This window comes from Erythrolamprus reginae, chromosome 6 (genome assembly GCF_031021105.1).
Source record: "Erythrolamprus reginae isolate rEryReg1 chromosome 6, rEryReg1.hap1, whole genome shotgun sequence".
NCBI lineage: Eukaryota > Metazoa > Chordata > Lepidosauria > Squamata > Dipsadidae > Erythrolamprus > Erythrolamprus reginae.
In genome coordinates, this window is record NC_091955.1 from 35,877,562 (window position 1) to 35,904,502 (window position 26,941).

Below are 26,941 nucleotides of genomic sequence, written 5' to 3' on the forward strand. Positions count from 1 at the left end.
AAAGCACAAGCCAGTAACATATATTGCAGAGGGAAGAAGAAGTAGTTAAAAGTTTAACAAGATGTTGGCAGGATGACTTACAAATAGACGAAAGAGAAATGGAAGAAATAATAGTAAATATTTATAAGATTAAAAACACGAGAGTTAAAGAGATGAGAAGAAAAATCTTACATAAGTGGTACTATACACCGGTACAACTTGCATACTTCCAGGGGAAAGAGAAGGGTAAATGCTGGCATGGATGCCAGAAAAAAGGAATTTTTATGCATATGATCTGGGAATGTACAGAAATACAGAAATTCTGGAAGGTAGTCCAGAATGAAATTAATAAAATGTTAAACATTAATTGGATAATTACAAAAGAAACAGCAATCTTAATTAAATATAGGGAACTAGGAGAATCTAAAGAAATTAAAACTGTAGCATTGGAAAGTGCTCAAGCGGTGATAGTATTAGGATGGAAAGACTCTACAAAATGGACACTACAGAATTGGTACTGGTACATGGTGGATCACATACATTTTGAAATTATGGAAATAAGATTAAATAATTTTGATGAGAATAAACTAGAGAAGCTGATGGTGCGATGGAACAAGGTAAAAGATTATATGTTAAGTAGAATCTGTGATGTAAATACGAAAAATAAATTACAATCACTCTTTTAGTAAAAATCGTTCAAGATAGAGCCAAGGATCAATAGATAGACAAATAACTTAAAAGTCTTTGAATCCTTCTATAGGGGTGGTGGGGGTGATGGGGTGTGTGTGTTGTTTGGTGATGGGCACATGCACTGTGCACTGTTATATGTTTGTTTTCTGTAAACTTATAAAATCAATAAAATTTATTTTAAAAAAATATTATTATTATTGTTGTTGTTATTATTATTATTATTATTATTATTATTATTTATTAGATTTGTATGCCGCCCCTCTCCATAGATTTGGGGTGGCTTACAGCAATGTTAAAAACAATCTATAATGACAAATCTAATAGTTAGAATCTAAAATAACAATAATACATTTAAAAATTCTAAAAAAAACAAGAAACCCCAATATATGAAAACATACATACAATCATACACAGAAAACTACATACACATACACAGAAACATACACATACACATAAAACTACATAGGCAGGGGGAAATGTTTCAGTCCCCCCACGCCTGATGACAGAGGTGGGTTTTAAGGAGTTTACGAAAGGCAAGGAGGGTGGGGGCAGTTTTGATCTCTGCAGGGAGCTGATTCCAGAGGGTCGGAGCCGCCACAGAGACACCCCTGGGTCCTGCCAAACGGCATTGTTTAGTTGACGGGACCCGGAGGAGACCAACTCTGTGGGACCTAACCGGTCGCTGGGATTCGTGCGGCATGGGGTCCAGTGCCATGAAGGGCTTTATAGGTGATGACCAACACTTTGAATTGTGACCGGAAACTGATCGGCAACCAATGCAGGCTGCGGAGTGTTGGAGTAACATGGGCATATTTGGGAAAGCCCATGATTGCTCTCGCAGCTGCATTCTGCACAATCTGAAGTTTCCGAACACTCTTCAAAGGTAGCCCCATGTAGAGAGTGTTACAGTAGTCGAGCCTCGAGGTGATGAATGCATGAGTGACTATGAGCAGTGACTCCCGGTCCAAATAGAGCCGCAACTGGTGCACCAGGCGAACCTGGGCAAACGTCCCCCTTGCCACAGCTGAAAGATGTTTCTCTAATGTGAGATGTGGATCAAGGAGGACACCCAAGTTGTGGACCCTCTCCAAAGGGGTCAATAATTCCCCTCCCCCAGGGTGATGGATGGACAGATGGAATTGTCCTTGGGAGGCAAAACCCACAGCCACTCCGTCTTATCAGGGTTGAGTTTGAGTCTGTTGACACCCATATCAGATCGGGGAATTGGACTCCTCAATCTGATAAGATTCTACAGGGGACTCCATGCAACCTGTAAATGTGTTTTAGGAATAACTTAGCAAGATGTCTGGCTGTGGGTAGTCCTGAACAAGCGATGAAATGAATTTGTTTGGAGAACAAATCGATGACAGTCCAAATAACAGTATTGCCTTTGCTCTCGTTGAGTTCCATGATGAAATCCATCGCTATCTCTTCCCAGGGTCAGCTAGGATTGGCGACTTGCTGCAGCAACTCTTGCGGTTTACTAGGTCTATGTTTCCTGGTGGCACAGGTGGCACAACATCTCACGTAATCTTTGACTTCTGCTCGCATTCTAGGCCACCAGAATTGTCTCTGCACTAGGTGCAATGTTTTCAGGAACCCGAAGTGACCCCCTAGTCTGGAGTCAAGACTCTGTTGGAGGATCTCTAATCACAGACTGGCAGGCACATATAATTTGGTTCCCTTCCAAGCTAAACCTTCCCTCAGTGTTAGGATTTCCTTGTGGTTGTTGGACCACTGGTCCGTTGGCAAGGCAGACTTCAATTTGTTTTTCCACTCTTTCTCTCTTGGTGAGGGTTGTCTCCTAGTCTGGCCTTGGGTGTGAACTGGTGCAACCTTTTCTGTATTTCTCCAATTGGATGGATTTCTTCCTCTCTTTGGTTGTTGTGCTGGGATATGCATCAGTGTGAACTTGAATCGTTTAAAGTATTGGGCCCATTATACTGGCTTAGGAGAAGGTTTTCGAGGGGTCTTTAATGCCTCGAGGTCCTTATGATCAATCCAAACCTCAAAAGGAATTGTCTCTCCTTCTAGGAAATGCCTCCATGTCTCTAATGCCACATGGATAGCAAAAGCTTCCTTCTTCCATATGGCCCATCTCCTTTTGGTGGGGGTCAGCTTTTTGGAAAGGTATGCATATGATAACAACAGTCCTTTCCCATTCTCCTTTAACAACACAGCCGCTATTGTCACATCACTGGCGTCTGATTCACAAACTTTTGCTCTGGGCCAGGGTGTTGCAGAATTGGCTCTTTGGCAAAAAGTCTTTTGAGCCCCTCGAAAGCCTCCACCTGATAGGCTGAGAAGGTTTGGGCTTAGTAGGGGTAGATCCAGTCTTTATTAGTTCAGTTAGGGACAAGGCAACTTCAGCAAAAGTTAGAATGAATTGTTGGTAGAAGTTCGCAAATCCTAAGAAATTCTGCAATTGTTTGCATGTGCAGGGAGCTTGCCAATCAAGTACAGCCTTCACCTATGCCTCGGTTTGAGATACTGTATCCCAAATAGTCTACTGATGTTTTGTGAAATTCGCATTTGGAAAGTTTTACATAGAGTTTAGCAGCTAAAGGTTTCTTCAAGACCTGTCTCACCAATTTGATGTGGTCAGACAGATTCTGGCTGTAAATAAGAATGTCATCTAAATACACCAAAACTCCATTGTAAAGGTGGGTCCATAGAACTTCATTTATTTTATTTATTTATTTATTCATTCATTCATTTGTCCAATACATAAATACATAGGAAGAAAATAGACATGTGATAATATAAAAAGAGGGTGAAGGTGAACTTAGAGGAGAGGATATATGAAAGGAAGAGAATATATAAGATAGGTGAAAAAAAGGAAAGACAATTGGACAGGGGACGAAAGGCACACCAGTGCACTTATGTATGCCCCTTACTGGCCTCTTAGGAACCTGGAGAGGTCAATCGTGGAGAATCTAAGGGAGAAGTGTTGGGGGTTAGGGGTTGACACAATTGAGTCCGGTAGTGAGTTCCAAGCTTCGATAACTCGATTGTTGAAATCATATTTTTTACAGTCAAGTTTGGCACGGTTCGTATTAAGTTTGAATCTGTTGCGTGCTCTTGTGTTATTGCGGTTGAAGCTGAAGTAGTCGTTGACTGGTAAGACTTTGCAGCATATGATCTTGTGGGCAACGCTCAGATCGTGTTTTAGGCGTCATAGTTCTAGGCTTTCTAGGCCTAGGATTGTTAGTCTATTTTCGTAGGATATTCTGTTTTGAGTGGAGGAGTGAAGGGCTCTTCAAGGTGAAATATCTTTGGACATTTTCAAGGGTGTTGATGTCTGAGATGTGGTATGGGTTCCAGACAGATGAGCTGTAGTCTAGGATAGGTCTGGCAAAAGTTTTGTAGACTCTTGTGAGTAGGGTGAGGTTGCCTGAGCAGAAGCTGCGTAGGATCAGGTTGACAACTCTAGAGGCTTTTTTGGCGATATTGTTGCAGTGGGCTTTAGCACTTAGGTCATTCGATATTAGTATTCCAAGGTCCTTTACAGAATGTGGGTTGGCAGTGAGAGATTGTTTATTCAGTTCGTATGTGCAGTTAGGATTCTTTTTGCCAACGTGGAGGATAGAGCATTTGTTGGTTGATATTTGAAGTTGCCAGGTGTTAGACCAGTCTGAGACAAAGACCACGTCTTTTTGGAGAGTAAGTGTGTTATCAGTGGTGTTGAAAAGTTTCACATCGTCGGCAAAAAGAACACAGTTGCTTTCGATATGGTCACAGAGATCATTGATGTAGAGAATGAAGAGAGTAGGACCTAGTACGCTTCCATGGGGAACGCCGCTTATGACAGAGGCGGAGGTGGAGATGGCGCTACCAATTTTGACAATTTGTTGCCTGCTTGACAGGAATGCAGTAATCCAGTTGTGGAGGAGTCCTGAGATGCCATAGGATTTGAGTTTAGGAGTAGTTTGTCGTGGACCACTGAGTCGAAGGCTTTGCAAAAGTCTATATAAATTGCATCAATGGATTTTCCTTGATTGAGGAGAGTAGTCAAAATGTTTTTCCAGTGAAGTAGTTGTAGGTTGCAGGATAGTTTATTTCTGAATCCAAATTGTTTGTTTGAGAGTAGGTTATTAGATTCTAAGTAGAGGGTGATTTGTCGATTTATAATTGATTCCATGATTTTACAAGGGACGCAACAGAGAGATATTGGTCTGTAGTTGTCCACTCGTGAAGGGTCTCCTTTTTTGAAAATGGGGATGACTATTGCTTTTGACCACAGCTTAGGGAGCGTGCTGGTCCTGAAGGATTTTTGGAAGATAATGCTTAGGGGTTCAGCGAGAGCAGAAGAAAGTTTCCTTAGGAAGTATGCACAGAGACCATCTGGTCCGGCAGATAGGGAGGGTTTGAGGTCACGGATTGCTTTTTCTACATTGTCTACAGTGAAGACAATTTGGGTTAGGTTTTTTTAGTGGGTTAGAGGTGCGATTTGCGAAGATGGGGGAAGAACCATTGCTGTTAACAAAAACAGAGCCAAAAAAAGAGTTGAAGAGGTTGGCCTTGGATGAGTCATCATGGTATTCTTTGTTATTGGGTCCGACAAGTGGTGGAATAGGTCTGGAGTCATTGAGTTTGTTGTTGATGAAGTTATAGAAAGCACGATTGGACTTGGTGCAAAGGAGGCTTTCCTCTTGTGTGCTGTGATAGTTGAGGCATTCTGCTCTTATTCTTTGGCATATGCTTTTGTAGCGGGCTTTAAAGTTGGTTACTGGGCTTTTTTTGTTTCTACGCCAGAGGGATTTTTTTTTGGTTTGTAGTTTCTTTATCGAGACAGGTATGTTATTTTTTCATTTACCTCTGGAAGAAGTGAGTGGCACATGTAGTTCGATAAGCCTTTTGATTTGGAGTAAAAACATATCGTAGAGATCATCAGTGGTGATGCAGTTAGAGAACAAGGATTGCCAGTTAAGGATTGAGAGATTGGCATCTATGAGATCATAGTTAGCTTTCCTGAAATTGTACTTAGGTGCCGCATACTTCTGGTGGGTGTTTAGATGATGTAGGTTGAGGTTGAAGTTGATCGTACTGTGGTCGCTGTTGGAGAAGGGTTCTTTTGTGTGCAGTCCATAGATAGCACTTTTGCTGTTGCAGAATATGAGGTCGAGGCAGTTGTTGAGTCTGGTGTTGTTTGATACTAATTGTTCTAGTCCTAGGCTGGTGACGGCGTTATAGATGGCGGTGTGTATGGGTTCAGTGGAGCATTCATTTAGCGACCAGTTGATGTGTGGTAGGTTGAGGTCACCAAGGAAGATAATGGGATGGGGGTAGGAGGTAGCCCAATTTAGGAGAGAGGTTAGTTTAGTTGCATGGGTAATTTCGTAGTTTGGAGCTCTGTAGCACAGTAGGAAACGGAGTGTAGTGTTGATGGAAATGTCGCAAACTAGGCTTTCAGGAAGGATAAGATCTTGTGCAACTTGAATGTTCTTTAGATTGAGTGAGCTTTTGTAGAATATGGCTACACCACCCCCTCTGCGGGATTCGCGGTCAGACCTGAAGACCAGGTAGTTACTTTGTGTGATGATGGAGTCAGGATAGGAAGAATTCAGCCATGTTTCACAAACAAAGATTAAGTCAAATATGTTTGTGTCAAGTAGGATGAGGAATTCAGATAACTTGTTAATTATGCTTCTTGCATTGATTAGTAAACATTTGAGATTGAATTGTGATCAGGGGTGAGATTGGATTGAGTTGAGTTGAAATTGGATTGGAATGAGGTAGTAAGAGGCGCGCTATCCTATTCGTTGCTTGAAGTACTGGGGTGGTCCGTTTGTAGATGAGGGATGGTGGGTGGAGAAGGTGGTTGAGGAAGGACAGTGGGTTTGGAGATGAAGGGAGGATTATGAGCTTTGGTCCTGATGCAATCAGAGCGGTAGTCAATGTAGAGGTTAGTTTCACCCTGGTCACAATGTCTCCGGAGTTCGGCCCGTAGTTCCCGAGAGCGGATGCATTGGAGTAGTGTTAGGTCTGGTCTGGATCGGAATTTGTTGTATTTTGTGTTATTTCTGGCGATGGAGTTCATGGTCTTGATGAACAGTTGTTTGGTAGTTTCATTTTTGCAGACTATTCTGCACAGCCGGGGAGCCATTGATCCATCACTGTACTTTAGTACAGGGTCGCTTCTAGTAACCGCTAAAATATCATCAGGGGCGATTGATTGAGGATGATGGTTGTGGATGATATTACGGATTTTTGATATATCGGTTTCCCCTTTTTCTTCTAGGCCAAAAAGTACGGCGTTATGGCATTTTTGTCCATGTTCCATGGCATCTTGCATCAGGGTGGACATGTCAGTGGTAGGGTTTAGAGATAGAGGTAGTAGTGGACTGGGTGTAGTATAAAGTGGTGGGGGTGGGGTGGGGTGGTGTACTTGTTTTGGTGTTTTAGCGTGTATCAGATCTTGGATGGTTCCATGCTTTCTGTGTATGATAGCAGGGTTTTAGAGACTGCTGATTGGGTTACATCGTATAGATTGCTAAGGGAGTCTGGTTTGGGAGTACAGGATGGGCAGAAATAATAGAAAGAAGGATTATCTTGAAGGAAAGTGGCAACATGCTTATTGATGTTAAGGCAGGTATGTTGAGCTGGTTTTTTTGCAGGAGTGACATTTTATAAATCCTTATGTACTCCTTTTAGACCAAACGGCATGACACAGAGTTGGAAACTCCCCAACGGGCAGTTGAAAGCTGTTTGCCACTCATCCCCTTCCTTTGTTCTGATGCGATAATAAGCCTCTCTCAAATCAAGTGAATATTGGTGAATATTCTTCCCTTGGCTAGATGATTGATAAGGGGAAGGAGATACATGTTCTGCATGCACAACACATTTAAATTTCAGAAATTGATTACCAAATGAACCCCTCTGTCCTTCTCCTTAAAGAGAACTGGGACTGCTGTCCTGGAATTGTCAGGTTGAATTAATTCCCTTCTCAGGTTGGTGTCTATGTATTTTCTCAGCTCTTCTAATTCCTTTGGTGACATTGCATACATTCTAGGCTTTGGGAGAGTTGCCCCTGGTTCAATTTTTATTGCACAGTCTGTTGGTCTGTGAAGGGACAGTTCATTGTAATCTTCCTCACTGAAAACCTTTTCCAAGTCTCTGTATTTGAGGGGTATCTTTTGGAGGCCAGGTAGTGTACATTCCTCCTTCATCGTAGCTGCTACTGAAGGACCATTTTCCCTCCTGCCAGTCCCTGTGGGAGGGGTAGGCCCCATATGGAGGACAAGCTTGCGATATCCATCTTTCTACATGATAGTGGGGGTCCATTTGTCCAACCAAGCCAACTCCAATATGATTGCTTCTGACATCTTGGGGGCGACTATGAATTACAGGAGCTCATGATGTTGGCCTATTTGCAATTCAACTAGTTCTGTCAAGAGTGTGGCAGGACCTCCGCCTATGAGGGAACCATCCACTTGCTGGAAACGGATGGGATTGGCTAAAGGTCTGGCTTGGATTCTTAATCTTTGAACTACTGTTTTGCTGATCAGGCATCTTGAGCATCCCGTGTCTATCAGGGCTTGTATTTTCCTTTCTTCCCCCGTGGTGATTACTTTAATCTTTGCCTTAAGGAGGAATGGAGGGATGGTTTCACTCACCATTGGGTCATCTTCTCCACTGGGTTCATCATTCCAGCCGGGGCTGGGTCCTGAAGGAATGACTTCTTCACCCTCAGGAGATTCCTCAGGCTGGAGCAGCTCTGTTGCTTGGAAAGCCCAGCGACTCAGCTCTGAGGCTCTTCCAGGTTTTCTCCTTGCCAGTGAGTGAGGTTTGGCTCTTGGATAGAGGGGGTGGCTGGGGCCAGGCATTCAGACAATCAATGGGCCTGGTTTACTGCATCAGTAGCAATTAGTTCCCCTCACGGCCTCTGAACAAGAAGGTCCCAGATGGCGAGGCAAATCTTGAAATCTCATCCTCATCAGTTCAATAAAATCAGCCGCATTGTTTAGTTCAGGCGCTGCTTCATCATGTAATTTAGCCACAATTGCAGCTGCCTGCCTTTCATTTAGTCCCTCAGAATTAACTCCCAGTCTCTTGGCCATATTGTTTTACAAACACCCCAACTCTGTAGAGAAATAGAGAAATGTCGCCATAAGAACTTCGGCTTCCTCGACCATGGCCTGCACTATCTCCAAGAAGGGCTTCTAGCAAGCGACGGGCTACACCTCACTAGAGCGGGGAAGAACCTCCTAGGCAACCGACTAGCCCAACTCATCAGGAGGGCTTTAAACTAGCTCTGAGAGGGGAGGGTGACCAAACTATATGACAAAACACTGAACAAAACAAGGAAGGGGAACGGGAGAAGCCTACAAACAAACCTGAGATTAAAAAATTTCTACCTGCAAACAAACACAAACATCTAAAATGCCTGTACACGAACGCACAAAGCTTGGGAAACAAACAGGACGAACTGGAATTATTAATACACGAGGGCCAATATGATCTAATTGGAATCACAGAAACCTGGTGGGACGAAACACACGCCTGGAACACACAGATAATGGGTTGCAACCTCTTCAAGAAGAACAGGTCAAACAAGAAAGGAGGAGGTGTTGCACTATACATCAAAGACCACTACACTGCCACAGAACTACATCCAACCAAAGATGATAACCCCCTAGAAATCATATGGGTCAACATCAAAGAAAAAAAGAGCAACACCACAATTGGAGTATACTACAGACCACCCAATCAAACAGACACAATGGACGACCTCTTCACATGCCAACTAACAAACATATGCAACAAACACAGCACGACAATAATGGGGGACTTCAACTACCCAGACATCAACTGGAAAACTAACTCAGCACCAAGCGGAAAGTCTGCCAAATTTCTTTCCAGTCTAGCTGACAACTTTCTAACCCAAAAAGTTGAAACAGGAACCAGAGGGAATGCTATATTAGACCTAATACTAACAAACAGGGAAGAAACAATAGAGGGAACAGAAGAAGAAGGGAAACTGGGAGAGAGCGACCACGTCATCCTCAAATTCAACATAGTGCAATCACTAGCTACTATACCCAACACCACTACAGTCCCAGACTTCAGAAAAGCGGACTTTAACAAGCTCAGAGCGAACCTTGAACAATGCCCCTGGAATGAACTCTTAGAAGGAAAAACCACTCAGGAAGCCTAGGTGATCCTAAAAAACAGCATCATAGATGCCCAAAACAACGCAATCCCCATGAAAAGGAAAAACAGGAAAACCAAAACTAAACCTGCATGGCTAAACAAAGCCCTCGCAGATGACATAAAAGGAAAAAAAGCTATGTACAAACAATGGAAAGAAGGACTCATAACCAAAGCGGAATATCAGCAAACAGCCAGTTCCTGCAAACAAAAAATAAAAACAGCAAAGGCACAATATGAACAACACCTTGCAGCAGAAGTCAAAGACAACAAAAAAAGATTCTTCCAACACATCAACAATAAGAAGAAAATCAAAGAAACAATCGTCACACTAAAAAACGAAGAGGGTAGAGAAATCACAGACAGCAATAACCAAGCACAGCTACTCAACGCCTACTTTGCAACAGTCTTCACACAAAAGGGAACCTCCCTCCAACCAATCTGCAATTTAACTGCAACAAACTGCCCCAGAACCGAACTCAACATAGACAAAAGCACAGTGAGGGACTACCTGAGGGAACTCAATGAATACAAATCACCAGGGCCAGACGGACTTCACCCCAAAGTCCTAAAAGAATTGGCAGACACCATAGCGGAACCACTCCTCCTCATCTACCAAATATCCTGGATCACTGGAGACCTACCGGAAGACTGGAAGCGAGCTGACGTAGTCCCCATCCACAAAAAAGGCAAAAAGACCGACCCAGGCAACTACAGACCAATCAGTCTGACCTCTATACCTGGAAAAATACTGGAGAAAATAATAAAAAAACAACTTACCCACTTCCTAGAAACAAACAAGATCATATCCAATAGCCAGCACGGATTCATCAGAAACAAATCATGCCAAACCAATCTCATATCATTTTTCAACACCATAACCAAGTCAGTTGACCAACGCAACTCAGTGGACCTCATATACTTGGACTTCAGTAAGGCTTTCGATAAAGTCGACCACAATCTCCTAATCCACAAACTAGAAAAAAATGGAGTAGATTACTACACATGTAGATGGATAAACAGTTGGCTGACCAACCGCACCCAACGAGTTGTCCTCAACGGCACCAAATCCACATGGAAAAAAGTAGACAGTGGAGTACCACAGGGCTCTGTCCTGGGTCCTGTACTCTTTAACATCTTCATCAACGACCTGGACGAGGGAATAAAAGGGGAACTAATAAAATTTGCAGATGACACCAAGCTGGCGGGGGTAGCCAACACCCTTGAGGACAGGCTCAGAGTACAAGAAGACCTAGACAGACTATCACAGTGGGCCCATACCAACAAAATGAGGTTCAACACCGACAAATGCAGAGTCCTCCACCTCGGCAAAAAGAACCCTAGACATACATACAGCCTGGGAGATACCCCACTCAGCAGTAGTGACTGCAAAAGAGATCTTGGAGTCTTGGTGGACAATCAACTAAACATGAGTCAGCAATGTGCAGCAGCAGCCAAAAAAGCCAACTCAATCCTAAATTGCATCAACAGAGGAATACACTCCAAGACCAGGGAAGTACTAATACCACTCTACTATGCCCTGGTCAGACCCCACCTGGAGTACTGCATCCAATTCTGGTCACCTCACTACAAAAAAGACATCGAAACTCTGGAGAAGGTGCAAAAAAGAGCAACCAAAATGATTAGGGGACTTGAAACCAAGACTTACGAAGAGAGATTGAGAGAACTGGGCATGGACAGCCTAGAAAAAAGAAGGTCTAGAGGGGACATGATAGCAGTTTACAGATACTTGAGGGGTTGCCACGGTGAGGAGGGGGTCTCTTTATTCCCCAGGGCACCAGAGGGCCAGACGAGGAACAATGGTTGGAAGCTGACCAAGGAGAGATTCAACCTGGAAATAAGGAAGAACTTCCTGACGGTCAGAGCGATCAACCAATGGAACTGCCTGCCAGGGGAGGTGGTGAACTCCCCAACTCTGGACACCTTCAAGAGGAGATTGGACTTACATTTGGCTGGGGTGCTGTAGGGATTCCTGCTCAGGCAGGGGGTTGGACTCGATGACCTAACGGTCCCTTTCAACTCTATTAATAACTAACTAACTAGATAGATAGATAGATAGATAGATAGATAGATAGATAGATAGATAGATAGATAGATAGATAGATAAATAAATAAAGTTTCTTCAGATCCCCGTCATATTTAGCTTGGAATGAAGGTGGGCCAGGTAAACCAGCAGGGACTGCAGCAGGCATGGCAGCAGGTATGGAGGAGGCAAACACAGGATGCATGCCCCCCCACACACTGGTGCACCCCCCCCCCCCGCTGAAGGAGAGGACTTTGTCCCAGTCCCACTCTGCTGGAAGGGGGGGTGGCTGGGCAGCAATTGAAATGGCAGTTGTTCTCATAGTTTTGGTGAAGAATGATGGCTGCTGGAATTCCTGGGCAGGGGGGAGTAAGGGGCCCCACTGGCACTGAGCCCACCCTATTCTTGGAATATAAACAGTTCATATCAGGGCGTTCCTCAGGCTCTTATCTCACATGCTGGGCCCCTCCGCAACTGCATCTGGGGGCCAACCTGGGCACAGAGGGAAGGGTTACCCAGGTGGTTTTCAATTCCACTGGAGGACTTTTAGGGGTTCTACTCGCAGCCATGTAGAACAAAGGAGTTTCTTCACTTCACAGGGACCCTTTTCTTAACCCAGCATTAGGACCCTCTGGGGCTCTCAATGCCCACTCTGAACCCTGGGAATTTGGTCGGGGGGCTGCTCCACTTACAGTTAGTAGTCCAAAATAATCAGGAATATCTGCCAGTGACTGGCTCCTGGACACAGACTGGAGGTTCCGCAATTCTGGCCGATCGATCACTTGGCTCCTCAGAGGTCTCCAATCCGTGGGGGGTGACTAGGTAGCCCCAAATTGGGCCTCAATTCCTTTGGTCAGAGGCTCCTCGCCTCCCGTGGCTCCCAGAAGAGACAGATCCTGAGGGGGGGGGGTATCAGTTCATAAGCAGGTCTTTTCTGCCGGGCCCCTCCCATGCTTTCAATTCCTTTTGCTCCATCAAGGGGAGGGGTTCTGGAAACTCCAAGCCTCTCCCCTTTAGACTTTTCGGTTAACTCTTTTTTTTCCATTTCTCCTGAGTTTACTCTCCGCCTATGGCTGGGAGGGGAGGGAAGGGAGCTCAGGCCTCGAAAAAGAGAAAGCAGTATCGGAATTGAATGTTAGCGCCCCAAATAGCATATGAGAAATAAATCAAGTTCCAGTCCAATTCTGCTACTCAAGGTTCGATTTATTAACAGAGCCATGCTGGTCACACCATCTTCATTCCAATACTAACATCTTCTCAGCACCCACCCAGGTTCATCCTACACCTCCACATCCACAAGTCCATCACGAGACCCAATCCATGTCAGGGATTACACCAACTTCCTCTTTTCTTTTCATTGACGCAGAACAAAAGATGACCTTGGCTCGAAGAAAGGAATTTATTTTGTTTAGTAACTTTTCCTCTCACTCACTGCCCCTCCCAATGTCCCTAATGCTAAACTATTGTGGCAGGCCAAAGTCTCTATATCCACACAATGGTTTCAGGCTGACATGCTCCATTTTTGGAATGGGGAGAAAAGTGTTTTCAGGCAGAAGTGCCATGATCCCCTCCCCAATTCCAAAAACAGAGAATGTGAAGATCAAAACATAGCATTGCATTTTGGGCGGCAGGCAGCTCTGGCTGCAGGCCCCATTTTTGGAATCAAGGAGGAAAGCGTTTTGGGATGGCAGCACTGGCCAGAACTGTCTGCCACCTGAAATGCAATGAAAACGTTTTCCTCTCCCGCAACAGGCAAGTCACTTTGCCTTACGTCTCCTGCACAGTGCCCTCTTCACCAACCTACCTTCCCCTGGCCATGAGTGGAAGTGATCCCTGTTGCCTGGAACCACCCCAAAATGCAATATGCGGGGGCTGAAAACCTCCAAAGGGTGGGGGATGGTGGGTGGGTGGGGCTACATTCGGAATATAGTTTTTGACCCTCTTTTTGAGAATAAAAAGGTGTGTCTTCTACACCAAAAATACGGTATGTATGTATGTATGTATGTATGTATGTATGTATGTATGTATGTATATGTGTACATATATACATATATATATGTATACACCATATAAGGAGAAGATAATTCTAAATCCTGGGAATAGGAAAAGATTTTCCCCGACCTCTAAAAGCTAATGGCTTCCATTTGTTCTTGCAAAAGCACTGAATTTCATCTTTTCATGAAATTAATGGGAATAAATCTGAATCTTGAGAACAGGAATATTTTTATGTTCTTACAACTTTCTATTGTGAACTGTGCTTCATTACTACCAATAATCTTTTAAAAGAAATTCCAAATCATTATTGCGCATCACTGAAAGGTCTACATTTAACAACAGATAAGGAAATTAATTTGCATTACCAGTGATGTTAATATTATAATGTACTATAATTTTTAAAACCATGTAATATATCACAAAAATATATCATCTGTTTCCTGATGATCAACTTCATGGCAGAAGCAAGATCCAAAGCTGAAATTTACTAATATAGTATATTTATTGCTAGGCTATGCACATGCCATTCTCGGGTGTTCTAACCACAGAGATTTAGACTGTTGGACTGCCTCAATCAGGTCTCTTATGAAAGAAAAACACTATTCTCCATTTGATTGAAGTAATAGGGTTTTTTTTTACTAAAAGAAGCTGGCTGTAGTGAAGTCAGGCTAAAACTAAATTTCCTGCATGAAAAAGTTACAAATTTCCCCTCATCCCAGACATTCCAGGTGGCTCTGCTACCAGCTGGAGAAGTCCTGGCATTTTTCCTTGTTGTCTTTTGGCAGAGGTACAAATAGCACAGCTAGCTACATAACTTTTTATGTCCTTCTTTAATAACAACTACCAAAACTGGTCCATAATCAAGTGCAGGACTTTGACAAAGACTAAATATCCCACTACTTTTGAATCATGGTTTTTCTGTACAACCATCCATCATTGACTTTCAGGAATGTATAATTTGGTTCCCACCCAAGTTAAGTCATCTTGCATCATACATTCGCCCTTATGGGTTTGGAACCACTTGTAATATTATTATTATTGTTGTTGTTGTTGTTGTTGATGTTTTTATTATTATTATTATTGTTGTTGTTGTTGTTGTTGTTGTTGTTATTATTATTATTATTACATTTGTATGCCACCCCTCTCCGAAGACTCGGGGCGGCTCACAACAACAATAAACAATGCAGTACAAATCCAAAAATTAAAACTATAGCTAAAAACCCACTATCATTTAAAAACAGTCAATACTACCCAATCATAACCACACATAAATCTAACTACTCAAAAAGGGGATACATCAATTACCCCATGCCTGATGACATAGATAGGTCTTCAGAGTCTTGCGGAAGGCGAGAAGGGTGGGGGCAGTTCAAATCTCCGGAGGGAGTTGATTCCAGAGAGCCGGGGCCACCACAGGGGAGGCTCTTCCCCTGGGTCCTGCCAGATGACATTGTTTAGTCAACGGAACCTGGAGAAGGCCAACTCTGTGGGATCTAATCAGCTGCTGGGATTCATGCGGCAGAAGGCGGTCCCATAGGTATTCTGGTCTGATGCCATGTAGGGCTTTATAAGTCATTACCAACACTTTGAATTGTGTCAGGCCATGGGGTATTGATGAAATATGGGCATATCTAGGGAGGCCCATGATTGCTCTCGTGGCTGCATTCTGCATGATCTGAAGTTTCTGAACACTCTTCAGAGGTAGCCCCATGTAGAGAGCATTGCAATAGTTGAACCTCGAGGTGATGAGGACAGGAGTGACTGTGAGCAGAGACTCCCTGTCCAAATAGGGCCTCAACTGTTGCACCATAGCTGAAAGATGGTGTTTTAAAGTTAGCTGTGGATCGAGGAGGACACCCAAGTTGCAGACCCTCTATGAGGGGGTCAATAATTCCCCCACCCAGGGTAATGGATGGACAGATGGAATTGTCCACTCCACAGCCACTCCATCTTGTCAGGGTTGAGTTTGAACCTGTTGACACCCATTCAGACCCTAACAGCCTCCAGGCACTGGCACATCACTTCCACAGCTTCACCGATTGGACAAGGGGTGGAGATGTACAACTGGGTATCATCAGTGTACTGATGATACCTCACCCCATGCCCTTGGATGATCTCACCCAGTGGTTTCCTCACCCAGGGGGGAGAGGACCGACCCCTGAGGAACCCCACAAGGGAGAAACCTAGAAGTCGACCTCTGACCCCCCCACTAACACCGACTGTGACCAGGTAGGAGGTAGGAGGAGAACCACTGTAAAACAGTGCCTCTCACTCCCAACCCAGCCAGCGTAGAAAGATACCATGGTCAATGGTATCGAAAGCCGCTGAGAGGTCAAGAAGCACAAGGACAGAGGATAAACCCCAGTCACAGGCCCCCCAGAGATCATCCATCAGCACGACCAAAACAGTTTCCGTGTTGTAGCCAGGCCTGAATCCTGACTGCTGATCGGCTTCTTCTAAGGACCGCTGGAGCTGGAGCGACACCACCTTCTCAACAACCTTCATCATAAAGGGAAGGTTGGAGACTGGATGGTAGTTATTAAGTATGGCTGGGTCCAGGGAAGGCTTCTTGAGGAGGAGGCGCACAAGTGCATCCTTGTGGGAGCCGCGAAGGAACCCCCTCAAAGAAGCATTGACAATCTCCTGGACCCAGCTCCGTGTCACCTCCCTGCTGGTCGAAACCAGCCAGAAGGTACATGGGTCCAGCAAACAGGTGGCGGAACTCAAAGCTCCAATGGATTTCTCCACTTCATCAGGTGTCACCAGGTCAATTTCCTCCCAGACAGATGGACAAGGATGGGCCCCAGTCACCTTGACTGACTCGTTGTCAGCTGACACTGCAGTCCAATCGGAGTCAAGGTCTGTCCGAATCTGAGTGATTTTATCAGCGAAAAACACGTTAAAGTCATCGGCACTGCCAAGCCAGATTTTTGTCACACAAACCAGGTCCTCCTCCTCCAGGATCAAATCCTGGATGAGGAGAGCTTTATTTACAACCAACCTGGCATTGAGTAGCAGCAGCCTGAGCCCAGGATCTGGATTACACTCATCACCAGGTTGAGCACATGGGGCCAGAACAAGGAATCGCTTTCAAGCAGCGAGTCCTCATTCCCTGAGAGCAGCCTACCCCATAGCTCCTGCCAAATCTGCCTCTCCCCAGCAACATCAGAATATTCTGGCCCTCTATCACCCCAGAGATAGATTCTCCCAACCCTCTCGCCTCTATGCCACCAGGTAGACTGACCTTCCCATTCATAACATCACATTCATTTATATCATACATGCTCTCCATCCAGTCCCAATCGTCCATCCTTAAAAAACGGAATACTAAAAACAATATTAAAAACAATGAAAAAGAACCCCAATATAAGATTATTAACCAGAATCTATGCAAACAGGCATAGGGGACCCACAGTAAGTGAAAGGTGATTGGTATTTGTTTCCCTGTCTTCAAATGACCAGATGTTTAAAATGGTCTGGATTATCCTTTTCCTCCCAATAAATATTATTGGAGGGATACTATTATGGTCCACTGCGGGAGTTCATTGTCCTTCTCTAGTGCTCTTTTCAGGCCATTCCTGAAGTTTTTATGGTCAGTCTATATCTCAAAAGAGGTTTTTCCCCTTTCCAAGGAGTGCCTTCAAATTAGGGGAACCCAGTGCACTGCATACACTTCCTTTTCTCAAACCGCCCACCTATGTTCAATTTTGATAAGCTTTTGGGAGGTATAGGGTTACAGGACCCTCTGTTCATTTTTCTCCAGGAGCATTACTCCCACTACCACATCATTAGCAACTGCTTAAATGACAAAAAGGGTAATTGGTGTCTGGTTGTTTCAGCACTGGTTCTGCCATGAACAGGCACTTAAGTTTTCAAATGCTGCTTGGCATTTTAGTGTCCATTTCAGCGACTGTCTAGACTTGGGATTTCCCTTCCCTTTTGTCTTTAGTATGTTGGTGATGGAGGGGACTATCTAGAAAAATGATGGGATGAATTGGCATAAAAGTTTCCCAGGATGTTTCCCACAAAGGATCCATTTCTATTCCTTCACGGAAAATGCAAAACCCCAGATAGTCAATTCTACTTTGGTAGAATTCTTTTAGACAATTTGGCATATAATTGGGCTGCTTGAAACTTTTTAAGCACAACCCTGGCTAATTTTACCTGCTCTGCCATAGATTAGTATGGATTAAAATGTCATGCATTTAGACCAGGAGTGTCAAACTCGATTTAATTTGGAATGGGACTTTTTGCTTCCTCCAGTCATCCAAGCCTGTTTTGTTCCCAACCTTACAACCTCCCAGCCATTTGTTGCTACCTTTTATCCCTGGCCCTTTCGCCAAATGGGCTCAAAAGCACTTTTGTTCTGGCCTTTTGGACACAGGGGACACTTTTCTGTCAGCTAATCAGATGATTTGTTATTTTTCATTCCCTTCCACTCTGCCTTCACATGTGTCTGGAAGCAGCCTTTTTAGGAAAAGGAGTGGGAGTTTTATATTTTAATTTGATTAGAAGTAAGGCAGAAATCGAAATAACAAATGAGCGCAGTTTCCCTGTCTTTATCAAAAAAATATCTACTTCATAGAATCTTTTCTGGTTCAGTGATTCTAAAACCTTCTGTTTCCCCCTACACACACACTGATCAACCCCCCACATCTTCTTCCTCTTTTTTATGCTCTATATGTCCACTACCTTCCATTTTCCCCCACACCACCTCTGATCAACCCCCACACCTTCTCTCTCTTTTTGTGCTCTAGGTGTCCACTACCTTCCATTCCCCCCACCTCTTCCTAGTGGCTGGTTAAAGAGACGGCCCTTTAACTGGCAGTGTACAAGCAAATCTGTGGGGAAAAACACACCACCACACAATCAGGACATGAAAAGGAGGGGGGGAACCAATGGAATTGGAGGCCAGGAGGCCACACAAATACCAATAGATAGATAGAGCAGGAGTCGCTACAAAGAAAATGATCAAATAGAATATATGGCACAATTCATTCCGAAGTGCAGCGGAAGAGATAAGAGCTTTTCATATAAAAGGGCAGAAGCGCTGCAATCATAGAGAAATTAGGTCCCTTTTCAGCTTTTTACAGCACAGATTTTTAAATCTAGCCGCATTAAAAAAAACCTATTGGAAACAATGAACAGATGCTTATGATATGAACACCTTGTCTTGTCAACACTGTTTTGTATTGTTTCTTTTGTATATATTTGTATATAACCAATAAACATTATTTAAAAAAAACAAAAAAACAAATAGTCTCACTGAGTTCAAGGCAGGTTACTCCTTAAAAAAAACAAAAGCAGGCAATGGATCTCTGTGTGTGCTTTTTAGCAGAAGGAAGAGGAGAGACAGAGAGAGTATGGAGGTAGAGAGAGAGAGAGGCTACCCCCTCCCCTTCTTTCTGCTAAAAAGCATACACAGAGGGAAAGAGACAGAGAGATGGTGAGAACAGGGAGAAATGGAGATGAAGAGGGGGAGAGGGGGAAGAAGGGGGAGAGGAAGAGAGAGGGAGAAAGAAAGAGAGGGAGAGGGAGGGAGGAATGGAGAGGAGGAGAGGATGGAGAAGCCAAGACACTGAGAGATAGAGACAGAGAGAGGGAGGGAGAGGGGAAAGAAGGGCAGGAATTCTTTGCATAGGGGTAAAAGAAATGGAGAACATGGAGGCAAGAAAAGACAACGAAGCTGCTTCGCTGTTCTTCCTCCAAAGATCAATAGCAGCCGCACATTGCCACAATCTCTTTACACCCCAACCCAAGAGAGTGCAGCTGCCCCTCTCTGCCCCCCCCCCTGCCATGAGCGCACATTGCCTCAGCTGTTGTGCCAACAGCGTTTTCATCTCGGAGACTCCGGCCCCTGCCATGCTGGGATTGAAGGCTGCCCCCGAAGACTGTATAATCCTATGAAAGCTACACTGAGAGAAAAGCCCATTCGCATCCATGGGAAAATCAAAGTCCCGAGGTTTGGGTTTTTCCTGAGCCGGGAATTCAACACCAGCCGTTCTTAGGAAGAAATAAACTGGGGAACACCATAATCATCCCTCTGGCTGCCTCTTGGTTCTGCTATTCTTTTGGAGAAATAAATATATTATTTATTTATTATTTATTAATTAGACTTTTATACCAACTCAGGGTGGCATAGAAGTCTAAGTAATAAATAATAATGTTCCCTCATTCAATTCAGCGTTGATATTCAATGATTTTTTTTGTGTGTCCCAAAAACAAATCAAAAGAAGAATGCATCCATTCCAAAATAATTGTACCCCAACCCCAAACACACACACACAGAGGACATACCATGCTGTATAAACCCAAACATTATACAAACAAAAGGATAACATCAATCAAGAAAAAAGCAGCTGCAAATAATCCCTTCTTCTGTACATACAGTAAATTTAAGCATGTGTTTCAGGGAACCGTACTTTCATCTACTAGACACAAAATCCAGGATGTGGATTGTTGGATCCATTGCCTGCTTTTTTAAAAATAATAATAGACCTTTATTACAGTCAAAAACCATCAATATAATAATAATAATAATAATAATAATAATAATAATAATAATAATAGTAATAGTAATAATAGTAATAATAAAAAATAAAAACCAAAAAAACCAAAAAAACCAAAAAACATAGCATCCAAGAGCCATTTCAGATTCTTAGAATCTAGACATTTTAGTATCTCTTTGATTCTAGTAACAGATTCTTGGGTGATAAATATAGTCCTTGACTTACAGCAGTTCATTGACCATCCAAAGTTGGTTGTCACCCAAGTCAACAAAGACATGCTAGGTGTTGATGTTCTTGGACATCTGGAGACAAACGATTTACAAAATTCATGACTTTTGGCTGACCAACCAAAATTGACCCATTGTAAATATACAAAAGATGTATATATTTCACTATGATGAAGGCACACATTTGCAACCAATCCCCAATGCTGCTACACAGAATCTGGCCATCTGTGCTGTAATTTTGGCCTGTTCATCTTTAAGCAGCCACTGGAGATAGGTAGTGTCTGAGTGGCCAGGATACCTTGCAATTAGTGGCAAAATATGTTTTTTCCTAATGCCTGTATAAAAGGAGCGTTTCAGGAGCATGCGCCCCTCAGTCTCCACCTCTCCTGAGCCACAAGGGCAAAATCTTTCAGTGAATGGTATTTGTTTGTACTTGCCGTACAAAATGGTGGATGGAAGCGCATGGCACCGTATAAGAGCAAATGCTTTTCGGTGGTTTGCTGTTACCAGCTGTCTAAGATATCTGGCAGGAGCCACAACATATCTAGTGGCATCTGGAGCCAGAAACAACGGAGCTTTATTTAAGTCTTTCTGCCTCCCAATGTCCTTTACCCTTTGTCGCAAGGTTTGTCTTGCTAGATCATAGTTCATCCTGAGTATTGAAGCTGAGGAGAAGCTTAATTTGTGAACATTGAACTCGATGGCCTTAATCCATGAGGAGATAAATTCATCGTGAAGGATTAACGGAGCAAGACCTTGCGGAAAAAAATTAAGCTTTAACCACATAGTTAGAGATGCTATACAGATTCTTGCTTTGACTTTTATCAATCCAGTCTCCAGGCGCAGAAGTGCGTTTGAAACGCAACGTGGCATCTGGAGAATTGCTCTAATAAATTTGGATTGAACTAATTCTAGTGGTGTAAAGTGTAAAGCTGAAGCTGGCGGTCCAAGCAAGGACCCGTAAAGAAGCTGTGCTAGAGACTTGGCCATAAAAAGCTTAATAGCAGCAGGAACATAATATCCTCCCTTTGTGCAGAAAAAATTGAGAATGGAGCTCATTGATCTTTGGCCCAAGGCAGCTACATATTCTCCATGTGCTTTCCTTGAGCCATTGGCCTGAAAGACCACCCCCAGGTATTTGAAGGTGGTTACCTGCTCTATTTTGTGCCCATCAAGATACCATGAGTAAGATTTTGGCCTTTTTGCAAAGGCCATGGTCTTTGTTTTTTCATAATTTATACTCAGGTTATTGTTATTACAGTACTGAAGAAGGGCTCGCAAGGCTCTTTTAAGGTTTACTGGCATCCTGGAGAGGATCATGGCATCATCTGCATAGAGCAAAAGGGCGATGTTTTCATCACCTATTTTAGGGTGGTAGTGATTTGGTTTGTTCAACCATTTTGCCATATCATTTATATAAAGGTTGAAGAGCAGGGGAGCCAAAATGCACCCCTATTTAACCCCTCTTTCAGTTTTAACTGTCTTTGAGAGGGACCCTAGCGTATTACACCTCCCCTTGAGGGACGTTTTGGTATGTAGGGCATGTAGTAAATGAAGAAGCCTTTGGTCAATGGGGGCAGCTTCCAGCTTCTCCCAATGTTTAGTCCTAGTAACTGAATAAAAGGCTGCCTTGAGATCTATAAATCCAGCATATAGTGATACAGAACTATTTGAGATGTATTTTTCAATAAGGTGGCAGAGAACTAAGCACTGATTAATAGTGCCCCTTCCCTCTCTAAAGCCAGCTTGTTCTTCAGTCATCAGATTCTCAGAATCCAGCCACTCCTTTAGCTTGTCTTGTAGGTGTTTGGCGTAAAGTTTACTAATTATATTTGTTCTGCCGGGCTCACAGCACAAGCCCCCAATTAATTGCAAAGGTAGACAAAGTAGACACACATACACGTGAAAAGGCAAGAACACTGTCTTTATCCAAAGCAAAGTAGAAGCAAAACACCCTTTTGGTAGTCAATGGGCTCACCTTCAAAGTAACAGACTTGAATGTGGTGAAAAACAATAAACAAACACAAAGCAATTAACAAATAGCTGTGAAGACGTCACAGCCACTCTCCTTCAAACATTTTCAAACTCACACGTTTGACTATGGTTTAGTTTCAGAGTCCTGATATCAATGCAAAGAGTCCTTGGAGAATCCTGAGACGAAAGCCACTTCCACTGTCACCGAACGGATAAACTTCCACACTCTGAGACCAAAACGCTGCCAATTTAACGGCAGCCCCAATTAGTTGAACCGAACCCAACCACAGGTGAAATTCCTTTATCTCCTGAAGTATTTCCGCAGCTGCTCTTTCCTCCAAAGCAGTCGGCAGTAAAACAGGCCTCTGACACTGGGAGGATTTACCCACATCCACCCCCACAGTCCTTGGGGCAGGAGCTGGCTCAGAGCCAACCACAACACTATTTAATAGACTTATTGGTCTATAATTGGCAGGGTCACCTCTTTTCCCCCTTTTAAAAAGTGGGATCACAATTGCCAAGCCCCAATCCTCTGGGACGTAGCCAGTGGAATCAATATACGTGAATAGCACTGTCAAAATTGGTGTCCACCACTCCAAGTTATTCTTCAATATTTCTGAGGTAACCGAGTCAGCTCCTGGAGCTTTGCCAGACCTGAGTTGGCCGATGAGTGATTTGATTTCAGACTCTGAGACCAGGGGCCAATTTGGCAAGTCCTTCATTATAGATCTTATACTCTCACTAGATGGGTCTTCGTACATCCTCTGAAAGTGAAGTTCCCAGGTGTTAGGAGGTATGGGAACGTCCAATGGAGTATGTATTCTATCTGAGTGTCTAGCTATTAAATGCCAGAATAGAGAGGAGTTCTTTTGCTTTGTGGCCCCAATAAACTGTTCGCAGGAGGACCTTTCATCTTGTCTCTTCTTAAGTGCAATTAGTTGCTTATACTGTTTTTTGAGGGTAACAGGATGGTTTAGGCTTGTTTTGTTGCCATTCCCAGTCTCACTTTTGTATAGCTTATAAGCCAAGGTGAGAGCTTTCTTGGCTTCTACACAGTCCTTGTCAAACCATTGTTTTGAGGTAGTATAGGACCTCTTAGCTGAAAAGTTTCAATCATATACTAGAATTGGTTGAAGCTTATGAATTATACTTGTATATGATTCTAGTAAGTTTTGAGAAGGGTTGGCTGTGATAAAGGCTGAGTGAAGTTTTTGAGGATTATCCTCTGATAAAGCTCTTTTCACCTTTTGGTCAAGTTGTTGGGACCCTTTGACTCTACATCTTGTTGGGCCTGCTGGTGAAATTGCAGGGATAAATTGGTCTGTGAAGGGCATCTGCCTGATGAGAGACTTCATGTATATACATAAAGGTAGATGATCGCTTTCCAGGTAAAGAAGGACTTCAAAAAGTTTTACATAATGTAATAAGTCCATAGAGGTTAGAATATAATCAATGGCGCTGGTTTTGGACCCTGCCATAAAAGTGATTTCGCCAGGATAATCTCCAGCCCAGGATCCGTTGGCTATATAAATATTAAGTTTATTCACCATCTTTACAAGACAGAGTCCAGCAAAATTTGCTTTCTTGTCTTTGGAGAGTTGTGTGAGGGAGGAGTTTGTCTTTATGGGAGCCTCCGCTGGTGGATAATGATGATATTTTGTATATAATGTATAATCATCTGGTCCCAATCTAAGCATTGAAATCTCCCCCCAGTAAGACTCTGGCTTTTGGATGGTCCATGTGTAGTTTACTAATATAATGTTCCAACTCCATCCATACTGCAGTGATTTCAGCTTTTCTTACCAATGGCGGAAGATAAACGTTAATTATTAAAAGCAGGCCTGAGTCTATCTTGAGGAGAAGGGCCATGGCCATGTGTTTTAGTGGGGCAAAAAGAGTAGGCTCTGCTCTCAAATTGGTAGAAATTAAAATACCCAGCCCTCCCTTCAGTCTTCCTGGGCCTCTACCTGGCCTTGCTTCTAGTTTATATGAGTGGTATCCATTTAACAGAAGGTCATCCCTGGTCCAGGTCTCTTGCACCAAAATGATATCCTTATCTATCAAAGGATCAGGATGATTTAAATCTCTAAAATGATACCACCCAGCTACATTCCATGACATAATACTTAAGGTGTTTTTCTTATGTTGGGGCTCTTCTTTTGCAGCTTGTCAGGATATTTGATTTATACACAGGGAATTTGTGAGGTTGTTGCGATGGATTGAGTTGTCATCACACTCATAGTTGGCCTTCTCTAAAAGAATGGCGGTCCCATCTAAATCCTGTATAGACTCCTGGGGAATTGTTCAGGTTTTTAACACCAGATAACAGGGCTTGCCATTCAGATACCTCCTCACTAGATGTAGAAGAGGGGGTTGTTAGATCATACACCATTCAGCTTTGAGATGATGACACTGACCTCTCTCACTCACTTTTAGTACTGAGGGCATTGCTGGGTAGTTACATAAGGATGCTAGTATCTCCTTCTCTGCTGGGTCCTCTAGTGGCCCCTGTGTGTCTTGGCTTCTCTTTTCCATAAGCTCACATTCATGCAAACCCCTCCTTCCTGGAGGAGAAGCAAGAGGCACAACCAACAGGGAAACCAAATCTCTAAGTGGTTCGGCTGTGTCCACTATGGTCAGTAGAGATTTCCTTAAGTTTTCCAGCTTAAGTAATATATTATCTTGTTCTTCCCTTGGGAGAGCGCTGAAAGTGTTAATAAGTCCAGTTTCTGAGATGTTAAGTGCATCATCACTGAGCAATGCTGGCTTACTCCCACTTTCTTCATCTCTCTTTCCCAAGGTTGAGAGTGTGGAAAAGATGGCACCTTTAGAGACTCCCATGTTGACAATTAAGGGTTTAACCTTTTCCTCACAGAAAACTCTGATTGGAAAAATTTGGAAGGAGGCTAGATGTGCTTTCATCTTAAGTAACATTAGTGCAATGGTGGGCTGTTTAAAAGTCAGAAGTAATCTCTTCCAATTTGGGGGCTCTGGAAGCCACTCCACAGCACAGAGGTCGATCTGCCCCCTCTGACAATGGAGAAGCTAACTTAAAGAATTTAGTATGGCACTCTTAGTATTCCAACGTCCATAATTAATTCTAATCAAATGAATTCTAAGAGCAACCAGGTGTGTTTGTAGTAGGGGAGATACTTTTCTGTCTTCTAATAAATCTTTTCTATTAGTACCTCCCCCTCTTGCAGCCCTGCCTGAAGAAGGCCTAATTTTCTGTGTGGGCTGCCACTTTTTTGCTGGCTCTTTAAATTTCTCCTCTTCTTTATCCTGACCATGGGGTTCATCCATATCTGCTGTGAGAACTTTAGTGTGAGTGAGTGTAGCCTGTTGTTGGGCCCACAGAAAAACAGCTATATCCTTTTTCATTGCCTCTACATCATGTTGAATGGTTATCAGTTGCTCACATATTGAAACAACTGTTTGCACTGTGAGTATGCATTGTATTGCCATAAACTCTATTGTGTTCTCCCAGGTAAGCTCTCCACATTCTGAATTAGTTTGTTTCTTGCTCTTTTTTTAGTCTTTTCCTCAGCCTCCATATCAGCTGTAGCTGTAACTGGACTCCTTGGTTGTAGAAACTGTTGTCTGTTTGGCAGGACCTGTTCTGACCTCTCTAGATTGGGGATAGATTTACTTACAGGTCTCTTGCCAGCAAAGAACTCCTCAATTTTAGGTTGTTTTGCATTCTTCTCTGGTGGGAGAGATCCTGGGCTGGTTCCATGGTGCTTCTTTCTTTTCCCCATGCCTTATTAGTCCACAACCACCAAAGCTTTGTCTGTCTCCACGAAATATTATTTAAATAAAAATATCCAGTAAAAATTGTTTAAAAGATTGTTAAAATAAAATAAAAAATGTAGGAGTTACTGCTGCAAAAGTACTCCAGCTGATATAGATTTTAAAAAGTTAAAAAAGTTAAAAATAAGTTAAAAGTATAAAATATTTTGTTAAAATGTTAAAATGTAAAATAGAGTTACAAATTTAAAAATAAATTAAAAATATAAATATAAATGAGTTAAAAAGAAAGCCTATTTACTTTTGGATGAGCTCTTTAGAGCCAGTGCTGCCTGTCCTCCATCTTGGCTCCTCCCGATTGAGTTGCTTTTGGGTTTTTTGGTTTTATTTTTAAGTACCGAATCATCTGATTGGCTGACAGGAACATGTCACCTGCGTCCAAAAGGCCAGTGCTTTTGAGCCTGTTCGACGAAAGGGCCAGGGAGAAAAGACAGCAATGAATGGCTGGCGGGGTGTGTGTGTGTAAGGCTGGGAACGAAACAGGCTCGGACGAGTGGAGCAGGCAGAAAGTCCTAGATCTGATTTCATTGAGGGCTGCATTAGGGTTTGTTGGCCGTGGGTGGATA

General features: G+C 43.2%; 1 protein-coding gene across 1 annotated transcript in view; it reads left to right on the plus strand.

Annotated features, from left to right (window-relative positions):
* DOCK4 (dedicator of cytokinesis 4) overlaps positions 1–26,941 on the plus strand; it is an 826,344-nt gene that overhangs the window by 523,283 nt on the left and 276,120 nt on the right. The window lies entirely within an intron of this gene.